The sequence below is a fragment of the Hydra vulgaris genome, chromosome 06 (genome assembly GCF_038396675.1).
Source record: "Hydra vulgaris chromosome 06, alternate assembly HydraT2T_AEP".
Taxonomy (NCBI): Eukaryota; Metazoa; Cnidaria; class Hydrozoa; order Anthoathecata; family Hydridae; genus Hydra; species Hydra vulgaris.
The window spans coordinates 56,566,579-56,587,604 of NC_088925.1; positions in this window are offsets into that span (position 1 = coordinate 56,566,579).

Consider the following 21,026-nt stretch of genomic DNA (forward strand, 5'->3'; position numbering starts at 1 on the left):
CAAAAACAAGAAGTTAAAGTAGGACTTTAGAACCGATGATTTTTATTTTATTAAGTCTTTAGAAAAACGTTTTATATTATATAGTGTTACGTTTTTTAATTTTTGTTGTCTTATATTTACGGTATAGTCTAAGGGGCTTGGTGATAAGACCAATTATATCTTCTTCTTGCCCCTGCTACTTGCCCCCTGCTGCTTTACAACTTTAATAAATTTATATGGCAAAAAAAAAGAAAAAAAAAATGGGTGGAATGCAAAAAGCAAACTTGAGTGAACTTTGAAGTCTGACTTTGTCAAGTTAGATTTTAAAAAAAAGCTTGAGCAAATGCGTAAACTAAACATGAAAATTTCAAGATCAACATTTAAGTATTCAGTTATCAGCAAATAAAATTTTGCAAAAAATATTAACAACGTTACATATCAATACACCGATTTTAATTAACACAGCTTTAAAGATTATTTTATTCACAAGATTATACTATTCTTTTCAGATTTTTTATTTACTTTATCAATAAAAAAGATTTTCTTTGTTGATACTTTTTGATTATTTGTGTTTTTTTTCTTTGAAAAGAATATTTATAAAAAGTAGAGTAGTTATTTTAATTTATTTTCGTTTCTCCTACAAAACCTTACGTTGATGCTTTGAAACCATTTTCCTCAATATAGTTTTACATTTCATCGTACACCCATATATCATTTTGTAGACAGGCAATATTTTGAAGCAAATCAAAATACAACAATGTCAAAAAAAGTTTCATTTTTATTTGTAAATAGATATTCCAAACAAATCTTTTTTTAAAAATCTAAAACAACATTCTACTGTCACACCTGATCTGATAATACTTTCTTTTTTCTATTCTATAAATTATTTTCCTATTTTCTTTTCTATAAACATAGATAATAAATTTTTTCCTAATGAAAAAAGAGTTTTTAAAAAGCGAATTTTTACAAATGAAAACCTTGAATCTTTTAAAGAACAATTATTTCTAATTGATTGGAGCATTATTAACACCTCTAATGATACAAACTTAGTTTTTAGCTCCTTTTTTAAAACTTTCTATGATATTTACTAAGCATGAGCGAGATTTCGTCTCGTTCTCGTTTCTCGTGAGAAATGGGACTTCTCGTGAGAAACGAGAAATAGAAAATTCTCGCGAGAAGTAGAACGAGACTTAAATATTATATTATTTTCCAAATTAAAAATTATTATAATTTACAAAATGCCTAATAATTTGTTTTTTTAATTAATTAATATTTTGACTCCGTGATTTTAATAAATTTAATTTGTTTTTGACAAAAACAAATTAAATTTTTAATTAGATTTTTAATTTGATTTTTTAATTAGATTTTTTTTTTAAATCTAATTAAAAAATTTTAATTAGATTTTAAATATTTTTAATTAGATCTTAAATACAAAAACTTTTTGTATAAAATGGTGCATTTTCGACTTAATTTCATTAGTTTACCAGTGGAATTCAACTTGACACATATTGTTCATATTGAAAAGAAATATTCTTGCCTCATTTCAACGATCAAAAATGTCACCAAGAAAAAACGAAATCTGGAGATATTTTCAAAAAACAAGTTGAGTTTTTCCTCCTAAGAAGAAACAACGAACCATAATCGAAATGCTTTAAACAAAGTCCAAATATGACAAAGACAATTCCATTCAAAAACAGTTTGACTTTTGCACTGATCTGGCATTCTTTTCAGCAGTTGAAGGAAGAGGTTTCAAGAAATTGTTTGACATTGCAAACCCTAAACTGAGCCTTCATCACAGAACAACATATTCAAAAAAGCTTTCAATTGGTCAAGAGAAGTTCAAGCTGGAATGAAGAGCATAATAACGGAGATTACGCCAAATCTAAAAAGTGCTGCATTTACTTCTGACCTTTGGACTTCTAGAGCTCAGGACAGCTAGATCTCTTGGACTTTTTCATGCTATTGACGAAAATTGGAGACTACATCACTGGACACCCCATGTCCAACAGTTCCCAGGCAGACACACAGGTATCTTAATTGAAGGAAAGCTGGATTCTTTCTTAGAAAAACTAAATTTGCCTGCTGATTTGCCAATGTACTGCGTGAACGACCAGGCAAGAAACATGAAACTTGCAGTCAAATTGTCAAAGGGCCTTGACCAATACTTGTGCAACAATCATATTTTGCAATGTGCAGTTCGAGACTCATTTGGAATGACTGCTGGAATAGATAATGCGTTGCAAACATGCAAAGATTTGGCTTCTTTAACTCACCAGTCAACACTTGCAACTGAGTTGCTTGAATCAGAATCAGACGCTCAAGGAATCAATTTTAGACAGTTACGCCAATCTGTTGACACAAAATGGAATAGTGAACTGGTTTGCATGGCTTCTGTCCTACATCTAAAGAGTGCAATTATCAGCTTATGTGCAAATAAAGATATTTTTTTTCAAAAACCATCAGTGCATCACAGTTGTAATCAATCGTTGGAGCAGTAGAAATTTTGGCACCACTTAAAGAAGCTACAGAAACGTGGTCGTCTGAGTCTATTCCAACAATTAACAACAATGTCGCCGATTCTCTTTATTTAGTTCATGACAAAATTGATCAATTTATTGAGACGGATGGAAAAAATGGCTTCGGTGTCTTGTATGCAATAAACTTAAAAAGCTGTATTGAGAAAAGATTTCCTCTTTGTCACACTGGAAACTTATTGAGTGCTGCAGCAAACTACTTAAATCCTGCTTTAAAGGGACTTCACTTGAAGCTCTTCAAAAAATTTCAAACAACAAAAGAATGGTTTGCCTCACATGTTAAGGATAATGTTGAGTGCCAACCTGTTGCCAGAGTCCTTTCAGCAGATTTGTCCCCTAATTCAAAACTGAAGCGCAAGTTAAACGTCAGACTTGAAACACAAGAGCCAACATCTGAACTGAATCCTATTTTGAGCGAAATGTGCCAGTATGAATATCTCCCTGATGCCAAAAAAGAGCTTCCGATTCTTGATTCGTGGAAATTGCATTCAAATACATTGCCAGAACTCTCTTCATTAGCTAGACAAATTTTAGCTATTCCAGCAAGTTCAACTAAATCAGAGAGATTTTTTAGCTCAGGTGGCAATGTCGTCCGATCATCCAGACACAACTTACACCCAGAAAAAGTAGAACAAATCATCTTAATCAAAGAAAACATTTTCTTGTTGGAAAAGTTTGGCAAAAAAATTCTGAATTAATATTTGAAAAAGTTGTTTACATTTGACAAATTTCATTTGTGTCTATTTGTCAAAACCATGTTTACGTTTTTTTTTTACTTGGATTTTTTAAATTTGCTTTCAAAAATTGTTAAATTTCTCGTCTCGTCTCGTTCTCGGTCTCACGAGAAGTACTAACTTCTCGTCTCGGTTTGAAATTACCTAGTCTCGCTCATTGTTATTATTTACGACACTAATTTTCCTGAAGTTAGTTTAAATCTCAAAGCTAAAAGTATAAGCATAATAATGAATTTTTATATGATAAAAAACAAGTTACGGAAGAATTTAATAAATATTTCTTTAGCAAACAGTTTAATGAATGATCTATGTTTCCCTCTAAACTCTTACTTGAACTCTTTTGAATTATCTTTTGAAGAGTTTAAAAATGCCTTTAAAATGTTAAAATCTAACAAAGCAGTAGGCCCTGATGGTATTGATAACAACATTATTGTAAGCTCATTTTAAAAGATATACTCTTTAAAATTTTTTCAATATCAATTAAACAGGAAATTTAACCACAAGCTCTAAAATTAGCAAAAGTCATACGAATATTAAAAGGTGGTGACATTGAGAATATAAGAAACTATTATCAAATTTCACTACTTTCTGTATTCTCTAAAGTTTTAGAAAGAATTTTGCTTAATAAAATTTATAACCATCTTACTATAAACAATTTAGTATACAGCAATCAATATGGATTCCAAAAAGACATTGCCACTAAACATGCCATTTTACAATTTACAAGAAATATATCTGACTCATTTGAAAGTTCTCAACTTACTTTAGGTGTTCTCATTGACTTGGCAAAAGCTCTTGATACTATTGATCAGGAAATTCTTTTTAAAAAGTGGGAGTGGTACGGAATTACTGGAAATATTTTAATTTAGTTTAAAAGTTACCGAAATAATCGAAAACAATTTGATTATGTGGATGATAACATATCATCTAATTTGTTAAATATTTCATGTGGAGTTGCTCAAGGATCCATATTAGAACCTCTCCTATTTCTAATATATATTAATGATCTACCAAAAACTTCTAAAATATATTAACGATCTACCAAAAGCTTCTAACCATTTTGCACTTGACACGATTTTACAATTATCTTTATTTCCGGCTTTATTAATACCAAGGTACGAGGATAATAAAAGCGTTTTCAGAATGAGTTCGTTTTTTAAATTTGGATTACTTGTTCTTAAGTTATGACAATTTATGTTGGGCTCAATAACGCCTATTTTACGACAAGACTTGTTGCGTTTTTCTTAAAGATTTATGGCGCTAAATTTTGATCATAAATTTGTTTTTCAAATACCATCAATAAGAAAGAGTTTTATCGAAGTTTTTTTATTGTTTTCTGTTTAGCTAAAGAATCCAAGCATTCAATTCTACAAATTATTATTCTCATATTAGGAGCCCTTAGGTAAAGATCCCACTGCTCGTTTGGCCTATTTAAGGCAATAGCATCAAAAGCTATAAAAGCTTTGTTAAAACCGTAAAAATTAACTTTAGATAAAGAAAAAAAGATTTTTCAAACTGTCAGAGTGAACAAATTTGTTTACATTTGTGAACAATTGAGGCTTTGTAAAAATAATAAAAATTAACTTTAGTTAAAGAACAAGCGCTTTTTCATATTGTCAGAGTTAACAAGTTCATACACATTTATAAAAACTAATAATATATGTAAGAATCCCAATGCTCGTTTCCCCATTTGGGGCGATTGGGTCAAAGGCAATGAAATTTCTGTAAAAACCAAAAAAATAATTTTTAGTTAATTCAAAAGAGACTTAGTAGTTTTACCTTTAAATATAAAATGTTGTGGAAAAGAGATACCCAATGCATTGACACAAGCTGTTACTCTGATTGCTGCCCGGTTACCTGATTGAGGGCATTTAGATACTTAACTATTTTTTTAGCAACTTTTTTTTGAAGACGATAATCAAACTGCATCCCAGTCTCATCCATATTCTAAATGTTTTGCGGTTTTTGATGTAGGTTGTTTTTCGTTAACACATTTTTAAGAATGGAAAAATCTTTCAACACTTTACAAACATTCATATGCTGATGTCTAATAGCTGCTGTACCTTCTGGTTGACGTCAAGTTAAATCTTTGTGCCTTTAGCAGATCCCATGCCACCATTTTTTTGTAGGAGTTCTTAAATGTTTTGTATGTTTTAAAGCAAAATTTTCACCATTTTTTAGAAATTGCAATCAACTAAATCTGATTCCTAAAGCTGCACGATTATATGCAAATCGATAAGTTTCTTTTCTTCCTCTTCAACTAAAATAGTTGGATGTTCGGATTTGGCTCCCATTTCTGTTACTCCAGAAAGCTTAACTTGTTACAAACATCTTAGAATGTAAAAAAATTTACATGCTGCTCGCTGTAAAACTTCATTTTTAACATATTTTATTGCTGATATCATCGTTTCATCATTCCATAAACGGAGTTTTCTGTGTTTCTGCTTTTCAATTTTCGTTGAATTTTCTATTTTTTTAGTTTTATTATTTTTTTCCATTCTAAAGTAAAGTGCAAAAAAACACGCAAAATGTTCAGATGTAATCAGGAAAATTTTGAAAGTACCAAACATCGAGTTTATATTATAATATTTATTAAATTAAAAAAAAAATGTTCTTAAAGCAGTTAACGAGTCAATTAGTACTTTAAACTGCATGTTTATAAATTATAAAGTCTAAATATTGTATTTTTACTTTAAAGCAATCAATACAACCCTGCAATAAAGTTTTTTGAAAATTGGCCAGAATAGGAACGCAGCCAGATATAGGTCAGTTTTTCCTGAATAACTAGCTATGTAAGTTTAACAGAGTACCATAATGGCGTCAAGAAAAATGTCTAAATAATGATAAAAAGTGTTTTTTTTTTATTGTTAAGTCCAGATATAAAAAGCAAAATAGCATAAAAACAAGTATCAAATATTGTAATTTAATAAGCTAAATAATCTTTTTTTTTTAATATGCTAAATAATCTTTTTTGATGTCCTAAAACCCAAAAAAAGCAATTTAAAACAGTATTTGTACTTGTCAAAAAGTGTAAATAAAATAAAATATAGAGAAAACGACTTGAAAATCTCCTAGCTTCTTTTTTAAGAAACTTTGAAGAATAACCTCCACAGAACAATACTTTTTTTTAATTTTAGCCAGTGAAACTTTTGCGCTCCTGCTCTTGCGGAAGAAAGACGTGTTATTTAATTGCGAGAAATTTTTATAAAAAAAAGGATATTACGATAAAAAACATCGAAAAAATGATTTCAAGTAAGCTTGAGGAACATAACAAAATTATTCTCAAAGAAACCGAACGTTTATTAAAAGAACAGGAAAATTTATTTACCTTAATAACCAGTGCAAATCTCAAAATTAGATTAGACATGCTAGAGAAAGACATCAATAACAACAAATGTAAAATATCAAATATAGAAAAAGACATTAAAAGGTGTCATTAAAAGGTGGCATTAAAAAATTTTAATTCTCGATATTTTGAAACAGAAACTTTAAAAACTGAACTTAAAGCTTATAAAAATAATTTTACGGTAATTCACATAAATATAAGAAGCATAAATAAAAGTTTTGACAAACTTAAACATTTCTTAATTTATTTCAATTATTTATTCAGTATGAGTTGCCTATCAGAAACTTGGTGTTCTGATGAATCAATCCAAAATAACTCTAACTTTTTAATTCCTAATTATAAATTATTATCTTCTGAAAGGAAAGCATACAAAAAAATAGGAGGTATCGCAACTTATGTTCGGAATGGTCAAGTGATAAAAGCGAGAAAAGATCGAGTGATCTTTTCTAATCCCGATAGTGAGGTCTTTACAATAGAGATCATCAACTCCAAGTTTAAAAATATTATAGTCTCTACCTGTTACCACCTGAAGGTGATATTAAAAAATGTTCTAATTATTTAGAAGAAATTTTTCTCAAAATCAATAAAGAGCAAAAAAAGTTATTCTGTATCGGGGACTTAAACATAGATTGTTTAAAATACAAAGAGTATCTGATTACTAAATTATTTTTTGACAACGTGTTTCAACCTGTATTTTACCAATTATTAATAAAGCCACACGGGTAACCTCGAATTCTATTACTGCTATAGATAACATACTAACAAACTCATTTCTCGATACCTCCTTAAAAGCAGGAATAATAAAAATTGAAATAACAGATTATTTTCCAATTTACTTTACAATAAAACATGATACGAAAGTAAATAATGACTCGAAGAAAAAGTTTATAAAAAAAAAAAAAAAATTCTATTCAATGTTTTAAAGACACTATGGGCAGTAGATTGGGTTAAAGTGTATCAAGTATGTAACCTTGAACACAAACTCTGCATATAATACTTTCACAGATATTTTTCTAAAACACTATAATAATCATTTTTCAATCAAAGTGAAACATTTGAGCTGTCCATGGATCACCAGTGGAATCAAAAAATCTTCAAAAACAAAAACTATATGTTAAATATTTGAAAAACAGAAATGAAGATAACCTATCTACTTATAAACAATATAAACATCTTTTCGAAAAAATCAGAAAACATTTATTATTTTAAATTACTTCAAAAAAAAAAAAGAAAAAATTACTTCAAAAAAACATGAAACATCATGAAAGAAATAATCGGAAAAAAACAAAAGAAACAAATAGCTTACCAGATAGAATTATTATAAATGAAACAGAAGACAACGGTAAGAACTCTATTGCCAAACAATTCAACAATTTCTTCGCAAGTTTTGGCCCTAACAATGGCGTTTAAAATTCAATCCAAATAACTCCTTTAAAAATTATTTTTCTGATCTAAATAGCGAACTAACTTTCATTAAATTAAGCTATGAAGAACTCGAAAATACAAAAAACTCTTTAAAAATTAATAAAGCACCAGGAATTGATGAAATTTGTAGCAATGTAGTAATGAGTATCTTTCCGATATTAAAGAAACCCCTATCCGAAATATTTAAATCTTCAATTACAACAGGAACCATTCCAGAGAAATTAAAAGTTGTAAAAATTGTCCCAATATATAAAACTGAAGAACCATACTAACTAAACAATTATAGATCAATCTCAATTCTTCCTGTATTCTCAAAACTCCTCGAACGAATAATTTATAATAAATTATACAAATAAATAACAAACAACAATTTCTTAAATACAAAACAATTCGGCTTTCAAAAGCAGCATGCTACCATACATGCAATCGTAGACCTTGTAAATAGTATCAACTACTCATTTGTTAATAAAGAATTCCTTCTAGGAATCTTTATAGATCTATCGAAAGCATTCGATACTGTTGTTCATGCTATCCAGCTCAAAAAATTGGAAAAATATGACGTAAAAAATGTTGCATTACTCTGGTTTAAAAACTTTTTGCTAAACAGATAGCAATGTGTTAATACTGATAAAAATATCTGTTCAAAAGTGCTTAAGATTAAATGTGGCGTTCCCAAGGTTCCATTCTAGCTCCCTTATTGTTCTTAATATACATTAATGATCTTCCAAAAGTCTTAAAAAAACTTGATGTCATTATATTCGCAGACGATACTAATTTATTTTATTCATCTCAGTCATAGCATTAAAATGATTCCCAAAAAATTCGTCAATATTTACATTATGAACTTATCACACGGAAAAGTCACATGACTGAAGTGCCAACTCACCTAATGACAATTATGTTTGCTGATGATTCTAACTTATTTCCGATGGTTTAGATTAAACAAACTATCATTAAATATTGATAAAACTAAATGGATTCTTTTTCATTCTTATGGTAAAAAGAACCAGCTGCCTAGCAACTTTTCTTTTTATCGATAACATAGTTATTAAAAGAGTTCTGGTGACAAGATTTTTAGGTGTATATATCGATGAAAATCTTACATGGAAAAGCCATATTGCAGTAAAATTTCAAAGAGTTTATGAATTTTATACAAAATAAAAAACGTTCTTGATAAGCATACCTTAATTCAATTATATTATCCGTTTATTCATTGCCATATTAACTATGCAAACATAGCTTAGGGTAGCACTTATAAAATTAAACTTAAACCTCTCTATCGGCAATAGAAGCATGTAGCGCGCCTTATAAATTTCAAGGACCATTTTGCTCACGCGAAGCCTCTTTTATATGATATGAAAGCACTCAATATATATGACTTAAATGTTTTTAATATTCTTTGTTTTATGTATAAATACAAGATCCACCTATCACCCGTTTCTTTTTGTAACTTGTATTTACAAAAAGATAGAAATAAATATATTTTAATGAACAATAATTTAATTTGACAATCATTCTCTCAAACTAATTTTGGTAAATTTTTTATTTCATTTTGCGGACCATTTTTATGGAATAGTATAGTTCTAAATAGTTTTAAAGATTTTTCTCAAGAATGTAACTTTGATTCTTTTCAAAAAAATCTCAAAAAACTCATTTTTTCAACTGAAAATATTCTAATCTATTTTTAAGTTTTTGAAAATCTCTAATCTATATTAGTATATGCATATATTTAACATATATTCTTTTTTATTTATTTATTTTTTATTAACTAACAATTATTTAACATGTTTAATGCTAACTAATTCGTAAATAACGCGTATGTAATACCAGGAAAATTTTGTATTGAATATTCTCTGGTTATTGTGTTTTATACGTGTTTACAAGAGTTTCAAATGCGAGTTTGATACTCAGTAGGCGTCGTATTGTATACCTGTCTTTATACGCTTCTAATACGTATTTCTAATTCGTGTTCGACACGATAAAATGGCTAAAATGACATACATACCATAACGATACGTAATTAAATGAGTTTCTAATCCACATTTAGGGGAGAGTGTGTATGAAAGAGCCAGTTTTAAAATGGCGTGAAAAAAACTCAATTGTAATAACTTTTTTTTTTTTTTTTTTAATTCAATAATTACATTATTAAGTAATATTTTAAAACTAAAATAAATCGGATAACAATGCTAATAATCTATCATACACCTGTTTAAAAAAAGAAAGAAAACAGCTCTTTCATAACATTGTGTCAATGAAAGAGCCACCTCTGTGCCATGAATATGCCGTAACTTTTTTCGAACGACTATCAGCCGTAACTTTTTTTTGAACAATATTAAGTCTTTTAAAATTATTAAACTGTTAAATAGACTTCTCAAAATTAGATTGTACTTAAAGTTTTATAACTCTATGATAATCAATGATAAAACAAATGATAAAACAGCTTTAATAATAGTTTTACAAATTATTCAAAATCAAAAATTAAATGAGATTGAGAATAATGAATACATAATAATAAAGATACATAATAATATAATAAAATACATGATAGAATATAATAAAATGAATCGAGCAATACAAAAAAAGTTTTAAAAAATTATTTACACTTTAAAAAAAAAAATGACTTTTTCAGATCTTTGACTTTTAAAAATGTTATTAAATATTATTTTAAATTTAAACGGAGCTATGTTTTAGAACTTCAGGAAAAGTCATTAAAACAACTAATTTCGATAGAATAAGCTCAATTACGAAAAATATATGAAGTGTTAAAGCGCAAAACGATTATTTAAGTATAATAAAAAAGTAAATAAAAAACTCGGCTTATTCATAGCACAAACAGTCGGCTCTTTCAAAAAATTGTTTGCTTAAATACATAACCTTAAATTAAACAATTTTGACAAAAGCTTTAATCTAATATTTTTTGTGTAAATGAAGGGCAAAGATATATATAAGAATGCAGCATGTTTCTTTTATCAAATAAAACATTACACTTAATCTTAAAAATAAATAAGTAAACCTACAAAAATTTACTTTTCATTTTCAAAATCTTTAGTGCTCCCTTACGACGCTATTTATTTTAGTAGAACTGTAAATTTTTTGTGGGTTACAGGTATCAAGTGTTGTTACACAATGAGTTAAATACAATAAGGATCCGATGCCAGTAAGGTAGAAATAATGGTATTGGCTCCTTCAAAACCTGGCTCTTTCATACACACTCTCCCCTACAACAAAATTTGCCGACTGGGATACTAAAGTTAGGATTTGAATTTGCATTATTTAATATGCTTTGATATCGGCTTATATCATCACTAAAACTTTTTGGACGTTTAATATAATTTTCAAGAGCATTTACAAATTCGAATCGTGCTTCTTTATTTGCTAAATTTGCACCAACAATAGATGACCTAAGAACCAGCTAAGCGTTAATAACACAGATTGTGTATGCTCGTATGCTATCGGATAACGCTCTAACTCCTGCAGAAGTAAATTCTTTCACACTCTCTGGACCTTGACCTGCTGAAAGATTTATTATTTGAATTATTCCTGTTTTTCTATCTTGAATAAAACGTCTCTAGTCAAAATGATATACGCAAATTTGTAAACCCATTTTAGATATGTTAAATTCTTTTTTTTTCTCAATTTGACCATTATCAATTTCAACGTTTCATGGATCAAATTTTGTTGTAGATGGTAATGTACGACCTAATCGCCAAAAAATACGCATCACAGTCTAGTAAACATGAAATCTATAAACACATTGCATATAAGGGTTTGTACAATAAAGCATAAGTGTTGATACTCCACAATATGCCTTAGCTAATGATACAGCATAATTTAGAACATTTATATAAGTAATAATATTAAATGCCTGAGCCTAACCATTTATATAAGTAATACTGTTAAATTCCCAAGCCTGATGTGGCTGCATTACTTCCGGATATAAATAAGTATGAAATACATTTTTGTATGCTGTGCGAAATGAAAAGTTTGCGTTAAGATATATCACAGGAGTTTCTAAATCAGCAATTTTTATCGGACAACGTGATACATTTTTTGTAGGAGTAGATGGTGTGTCAGTTTGCTAACGTCTTGTATTGATAAAATTATACTTGGTAAAGTCTTTACAGGTTCAAACTTAAAGTTTGGATTAAATTCTGGAGTTGGGTTGTAATGCTTGCATTTACCAAGATATGACTCATCTAATCTTGCTACAGGTTTGTTTATTAAAACTGGATAGCCGTTGTATTTGCCTGGTTCATACTAAAATACTCAAGTGGATCCCATCCACCACGCGTAGTAGTATCAACTGTTTTTTTTATGACTTAACGTCGTTTATTTTTAACACTTCGTTTCTTTTTGCTATTATAAATATATCAATTTGTCGTATGGTTATAGCTCCAGCGGCTATTAAAAGTATCCATACATTTTGTGCAACAAATCCAACAATTTTGGAACATTTAATATAAATCCAAAATAAAATATTACCTATGATAGGAATTACGTTGCAGTTTTTGAGGCTAACCGCTTTAAAGAGTTTGCAAGATGGTCAAGATAGCCTTTATTTTTCTTAGTTCCAGCACTATCAATTTTGCCTTTATCACTTTCTTTCTCACCACCCTTGTCATCAGTCTTTGCTTTTTCAGTGACAGTTGTAAAACCCCTGAACTGTTTATACAGCGAAGCAAAAATTGCACCAATAGCAACAACTACACCAGATATTGTCCAACCATCTTGAGTAAAAGTTATTTTTTTGTTGTCTTAAAGTAGGCCTATCATCATAATAAAGTGGACGAATAAGTTCTCTAATTCTATAGTATTGGCTATTAAGTCTGCTTGCATAAAGTTTTATATTTACGTATGCTTTGTTAAGATCTTCCAAACATTCGTAACGGTTTGTATTTTCTAATTCTAAATCGCTTGTTCTCCATCTTTTATTATTTTTATTTTTTCATCAATTCTTTCCAACTTATTTTTAAGCCTACGTATCTCACTATTACCATCTTCTATTTTTTCACCCAACGTAAATATTTTTTATTATATACTACTTACATTTTCATTAACCACTTTGTCGTCTTTAAAAAGAGTTGTAACAATGCTATCGAGTTTTTATAGCAAAGTTATTTAACCCTTTTGAAATAGTTGCAGATGGATCTATTTTTTTAAAGTTAAATATTTCATTATTTGTATTAATAAGGTCAATAATTGATTTAAGATCTTTCTCAGAAATAAGTGGGTCTTTTTTTAAATCAACGATACCTAAATCTCTAAGCATAAACTGCCTTATACTATTATCATTCAAAGCTTTGAATTTCGTTCCATAATTTTTTGTTAACAGAATTCTGTAAAATTTATTTGTCTTCGGTGCTATACCATCAAACACAAGATTGTCGTCAAAATAATAAAATTTGACCCTAGTCCTTTTTTTATCTATTTTAAAATCTTTTTCTTTCCCAACAATTTCAAATCTTTTATAAAAAACATCAAGTGTTTCCAATATTTTTAATTTTGTTTCTAGATCACTTTCTTAAAGACTAATATTGTCTTTACTAAAAGACAATATTAGTGTTTAAGAAATTAGTGACAATATTAGTCTTCTTTTCTAAGAAATGAAACTTTTTCTCCTGGTTCTTATGGAATTTTAGGAACTCCTATTTCCACTTCTGAAAAAGCTTCGTCTGGATTAATATCAATAAATGTTTTAGCATTCCATCAGGGAGTAAAAGATCAATTTCGCTTAGATCAATAGCTTCTGCCATCTTGTAGAGAACAATATATTAGATAGTGATCTCATTTCTAAATATAACAAAAATGAGTCCATCTTCATTTCAGAAGCTGTTCCGATCAACATTTGAGCGGATAGGGGCTAAAGCTTAATAATACAGGTGATGGCATCCAAATACTTATTACTCGAATAACTGGTATTCGGCAAGTAGATACTGTTGTGTTCGATGGAGATTGCTTTTCTCAAGTTTCATATTAACAATCAACAAATACAATCAACATACGGCTAATATATTATTCGATAGCCTCCCCTCCATGAAATGGTTACTAAACCGTGGAGAGAGAAGGTTTTCTGCGGGGTATCGGAAAATTTCTAAAAAAGGGGTCGGAGTGAAATCAAAAAAGTAGAGTCCAAAATTTTCGAGAGCAAAGCGGCTTCAATAAAAGTGATAGCGTCAAATGGCGTCAAACCCGATGCCGAAAAGCTTTTGAGGGGTGAAATCGTCAAGTGGCGTCAAACCCCCATTTTACTAATACTCCTTTTGTTAAGCAATTAGTTAAGGGAGATAAGATCACTAACAATGTCATTTCCATTTTAACAACATTCTTTAAAATAAGAGGCAATTTATTTAGTTTAATGAGCTTTCTTTTCCCAATTGATTTTAATATACCTAGTAAAAACGAGTTTGATAAAATATGCCTAATTTTAACACGTCAAAAAAAAAATGTAACAAAATATTTGTTTTGATTTAAGCTAAAAGGCAAACAGTCAGGTTGTTCTTAGGTGGAGATTTTTATTTCATCAATGATGTTCTGGGACACGAGGGTTTAGCTGCTAGCTTCCCTAGTTCTACAGATCTAGTTGAGTTGAATTTTCTAAAAAACCATGCTTCTATGCCTCACACACCTGCTAGTTGTAACATTTTAAGGAGGACAATCTCTGGAAAGTGTTTACAATGAGAACTTGTGTAAAGATAGACAAGGTAGAAACCTAAGAGCTCTAGATAAGTTTCATGATTCAACTATTGCTCCTGTGATTTTTCCCATAATAACTTTAGATAATGTAGTGCGACATGTTTTGCATATTATGTTAGGAGTTGTTTTAAAACTGTATATGTTGTTGTTGTTATGAGGAAATGGTTCCATCAATTTTGTGAAATTATTGGTGAATCAGAAAAGAGTTTATAGTGTGACATAGAGAAGTACGAGTGTTTAGCATGCCAGGAGGAAGATATAGAATGTCTTGACCTTTATATTTCTGAAAAAATTTCTTTTATACGTGCACAACGCAAAGTTTTAGACGTTGGGTATATTTAATCGCTGATGGAGTGTGAAGTCCTAGAAAAAATATCCAAAAGTACCTCGCGGACTCATGAGAGGTCTCTTAAAAAGGTCTTTAAAGATGTAAAGGTTGAGCAACAAACTTACCATGGTAATATATTTCTAGGTAATCATTGTAAAGTAGTATTAAAAAACCACTATAAACTTTGTAGTGCTATTGATGATGAAGCAATGAAATATAGATTTGTATGTGTGTTTAAAGGTTTTTAATAAGTTGCAACCTATTCTTTTTTTTAAAAATTTACTTCTGATGCCGTATTTGCTGAGCTTCATCTATATATAAATTTATTTGCTATTGAGTTTCATCATTGCTTTCCAAAAGAATATATCACGCAAAAAATGCATGAAATCATTTTCAATCTATTTGTAAAATTGCATAAAAGTAATGGGTTGCTTAGTGAAAAGGAGGGAGAGTTTGTATAACAGCTTAAATAAGGAACTAAGACAATTGTATTCAGTAAGAAATCAGGAGCAGAAGCTTCGTCTTTTTTTAAAACGCTTTGAATTGCATAGGAAGCTTCAAGCCTCTAAGGTGAAAAAGTGTATTGTGTGTTCTGAGTGTGGCGAAAATTCATTTTACAGACAAGGTTTGTAGACAAGACCACAAACAAGACATTTTCTCGTTTATGGTATCAAATTTTGTTTAAATATTTTAAAAATCAAAAACAAAAAAAAAACATTTTAGAACTAAGATAAATTATATAAGATCATGGCGCTCTATAAGTAACACGCCGTGACACGCGAAATTTAGAAAATAATGTAAGGGCTGATATTTCAAAAAATCGATATGACGAATATAACTTGTTTTAAATCATGACATGTATTATTTAATGACTCCCGTAATATAATACAATAGATTATGTAAAGATTCATATAAATTAATAAAAACAACTTTTAAATCTTTTCGAACTTATTGATTTATTAATAAATTTATCATTATTAATAATTTATCAATAAACTTATTAATAATTGTTGTTATCTTAATTCCAAAAATATCCAAAACAATGAAATAAAAACAAGTTTCAAATCAGGTAAAAAAGAAAACTAAATAAAATACTGCAGTATTTTAGTAAAATACTACAGTACAAATACTGGGTAACTACATCTTTAAATAAGAATATATTATAATGCTTATAGAGAATACTTAAAAGTATTACTATAAGGAATAATTATGAAATTATAAAACAGAAAGGAATAAATTAAATAAACAAATTAATTAGGTTAACAATAACAGGTAAAAAGCAATAAAAGTGTCAATGAATAAGTGTCAACCTAACAAGACAACTTTAAAATTTTCAGAGATGGTTCTTTACTTGATTTTGGCGTTGAAAGTTTGTAGTAGTTTTTAATTAAAATATTAGACAGTATATTACCATGATGTCGTTCCATATCAAAAGAGTAATGCTCAGATAAAAGCATAAAACTGTTGCACAGGGATGTTCGACAAATTTTATCTTCAATTGAGGTAAAGAGTACAAATGAGAAGAAAACCCATTGGACAGTATTGTCAAACTTAATTTTTAACCCACCTGTATGAACAGATTTTAGATATTGCCCAAACTTTTCCTAATAAAACATTGTTTTAGTCAAAAGTTCTTCTTCATCAGGCAAATTATCATTTCGAGAAACATACCCGGCAATATAAACAAGAGACATCTTTGATTGTACAGTTATACTTTTTTCAAGGGTCGGTAAACTGTCAAAGACCTTAGCTGAAGATTCATCAAGAAAGAATCCACAAAATTGACAAGAATACCCTGCATAAGATGCTGACTCATTAATGTCATATGCCAATGCTATAATTTAAGTAATAATGTAATGTAATATTAATGACGTCACTTCCCGTCTTCTGAATATTACAGTTATTAGTAACGCTATTTATATATAATCTATTATACACACGGTTATTAGTTACGCTATTTATTATTTTTTTTTTTTCTTTCCATTTTTTGCCGTATAAAAATATAAATACAACCAATATTTCCAATATACAAATGGCCGGGGCAAGAAGAAGACATAATTTGTCTTATCGCCACGCCTCGAGATTGATTCCGTAAAAAATAAATAATTTCGTATAGAGTATATAAATATTACCAATATATATAAAATAAGACTTTATAGATAGATGTTTGTAGTTCTTGTATAGCCTTTTTCTTATATTTGATAAAAGCCAAAATATACATTAAAGACTTTTTTATTATGGTTTACAACAATATTATTATTATGGTTTTACTATTTTATTATGGTTTAAAACAATTTTATCGAATATAAGGTAAATTTCATTATATATAAATATAAATCAGTATGGATGCAAAAATATTCAAAAAAGTACTGTGCGACGAACCAAACTAAGAAGATTATAGATACTGGAAAAAAATGCTATCAATTTATTTAGATAAAGCCACAATCCCAGAGGACTGTAAGCTTCAAGTCTTATTCGTTCTATGCGGAGTGAAAACTTTTACGATTATTCATGATGTTACATCATACGACAATGCAATCAAAATTTTTGATAACAAGTATCAAAAAAGATCGACAGCGATCATGATGCGCCATAAACTTCGCTCTTTTAAACAAAAAGAAGGGGAATCGATTGAAAGCTCTATGAGTAACTTAAAACAATTTTCCAGAAAATATCCAACAAAACCTCTAACAGCAGATCAACATAGTAACCTACTAATATGTGATGCTTTTATAGCTAGTATTCGCTCACCTTCTATTCATCAACGAGTACTTGAAGATAACAATCTAGAGTCACTTTATAAAATAGCTCTTACGATGGATTTGGCCACCGAAGATGCCCTTAATTTGACAACAACCATAACAGCTACTACCACGCTACCAACTTTTGCAGCAAGTCATAATCTTACCAAATCTCCCTAATTTTGGTGCGGTAGTGATCCACATCCAAAAACCAAATGCCCTGCACGAAACTCTACATGTACACATTGTCATAGAAAGGGCCACTGGACACTGTCTGTCTTTCTAAGAAAGAAAACAAAACTTACACCAAAGCAGCAGTTGTTAAAGAATATAACGAAAAGGATGATAACACAATAATATCTACGGTCATAGCAGCAATTGACTCACCTGATAAGCTAATTAACGTCACCGTAAACGAAAATCTAACATTAGCACTGTTAGATACTGGGTCCGACAAAACTTTTATTACATTAAAACTTCTTCGACAATGGAAATTTTTATACGATACTCAATCTACCTCAAAGATATCACTGGCAGATAACTCGACATTAAAAGTTATCTTCCATGGTTCATTATTATTGGCTAGCGAAAAACTAAAAGTAGGGGAAAGGCGCCTATGATGGCATACTTAACTTTGAAGCTTCATTATTCAGTATCCTGAAGACCAAAAATAAAAGTTTTGATATGGATACATTCCTTGTTACATCTAGAACAATAATTACCCTGGGAGTTTTCATCAGTTTTAATTTTTTTTATAAGTTATTCTTATTGTAAAAAAAAGCACAAGTATGCCATCATAGGCAACCACTGCTCCTATGATGGCATAGGGGAGGATGGGGCTAGTTAGGATCGAGGGTAACTTAATGATTTCAATTAACCTTAGAGTCTTCCCTCAGAAAAGCCAGAAATTACTCGAAACCATCCTAATTTACCATTTCATGCTACACACCAGCATTGTAAAATTTTGCGCATGCGCATAGGATATATTGCGTTTTACGTATTTTTTGGACCAAAAAAAAATTTTGGAGCATTGCTTTCTTTTAACTTTACTTAAAAATAAGTTTTTCTTATAAAAAATAAAAGTTTTCCCAACTCGTCAATATTTCAACACCCCCAACTCGTCAGTATGCCATCATGGGTAAAAGTCATCATTTTCATTAAAACAAGCTGTGTCTGCTTTTTTCAAAAGATAAAACTAAAGTAACTATTCCACTAAATGCACAAAACTTGAATATAAAATGCATGAAAATTTCATTTCTGCACAGTTAATAGTAAAATCACAATCTTAAATATACGAAGGAAATAAAACTGCAACAGCACAAGGGACGTTTTTTCACTAAAACTAATGTAAAGTCAGTATAGTCATATAGGTCTAATCATTTTTTTACCAAAACCAATTTTAATGGAAATATGACCGGTATGCCATCATAGGCGCTATGCCATCATAGGCGCCTTTCCCCTACAATTTCTCGTTGGGAACAACTTGGTGGCGCAACGAAAAAATGTACTTTTAGTAATTATTGGAATGAACGTGTTAACATGTCATTCCTCAATTACCATCAATTTTAAAGGCAACAAAGAGCCTCTATAATTCTGTTTAGCAACAAAAAGTATGAAATGTTCAACATACGCTTTAATACCTGGAATCGATATTAACAAAATAAAAGCAGTAGCTACAACCTCACAACGTATTCCCAAAAATATCTCCGTCATAACAGATTAAATAAACCGCTTACTAAAAAAATATACAATTCAAGTAAGCCGCAGCCCTTGGCGAGCTCAATGTTTTGTAGTATCAACAGGAAATAAAAATCGCCTCGTGATTCAAATACAATTAATTTACACACTCCGCTCGATTCATATCCTACACCACGAATCGATGACTTAATACTTAAAATAGTCATGTCGAATTCTTAGGCCATATTATTGAAAATGGAACTATAAAGACAGACCCAAAAAGATACGAAGCACTGATAAATATGCCTGAGCCTGATCGTTAAAAGAGCGAAAAACCGAATAATAGGTTTGTTTGCTTATTACGCTAAGTGGATACACAATTGCACAGCATTAACTGTCCCACTTACCCAAGCAAGAGACAATTTTCCAACAAAGGGTTTAACCCCACATGCCAAAGAAGCAATAAAAATACTCAAAAATAAACTTGTTAAAGCTTGTATAGCCTCCCCTAATTTAAAAGTTTCATTAGCAATAGAAACTGATGCCTCCGACTCAGCACTCGGAGGAACACTATTACAACTTGCCAGGCCCGTTGCTTTCTCTTCAAGAACATTACCTTATGCCGAAAGGAAGCATGCGACAGTTGAAAAAGAAGCGGATGCCATAGTGGAGTGCTGTAGAAGATGGAGGCATCTGATTAATTCAGTACCATATATTAATATAATAACCGACAAAAGATCCATTTCCCTTATTTTCAATAAACAGAGTGCCACAAAAATCAAAAATGAAAAATTAACACGATGGCGTTTAGAATTAGTTGATATTAATTATACAATCTCTTAAAAGCCGGGGAACCAAAACATTGTAACTAATGCCCTTTTAAGATGTTGCTCGACTGTAAATAACACTAAAGCGTTTTACAGTATCCATTCCAAACTATGCCATCCCGGAGTTACAAGAATAATACATTACTGCAAAACAAGAAAATTACCATACTCCACCGCAGAAATCAAACAATTAACAAACATATGTACAATTAGCAATGAATTCAAACCACGTTTTTATGAACCACCCACATGTCGTCTCATTCAGGCAACAAGGCTTTGGGAACGCTTATCGATGGACTTTGTTGGACATTTACAATTCACTACAGCAAACAAAAACATCCTCGTGGTGTTTGACGAGTACTCACGCTACCCATTTGCATTCCCCTGTCAAGACATATTAGCTGACACTGTTATACAACACCTTCTCAGCCTCTTTTCATTATTCGGTGCTCCATCATCTATTCATACAGATCGTGGAACTCAGTTCGAAAGCTTAAAAATTAAAGTTTTTCTAGAAAAGAACGGAGTAATTAAAACTAAAACCACTCCTTACCATCCCCAAGGCAATGGTCAGTGTAAACGAATAAACGGAACAATACTAAAAGCTGTTAGTCTAGCTCTGAAAACCTCAAGTCTAGGAAAAGAGAAATGGGAAATAGTATTGCAAATGGCTTTGTCCTCCATAAGAGGACTTCTGTGTACCGTCACTAAGGAAACACCCCATCAGAGGATGATGAACTTT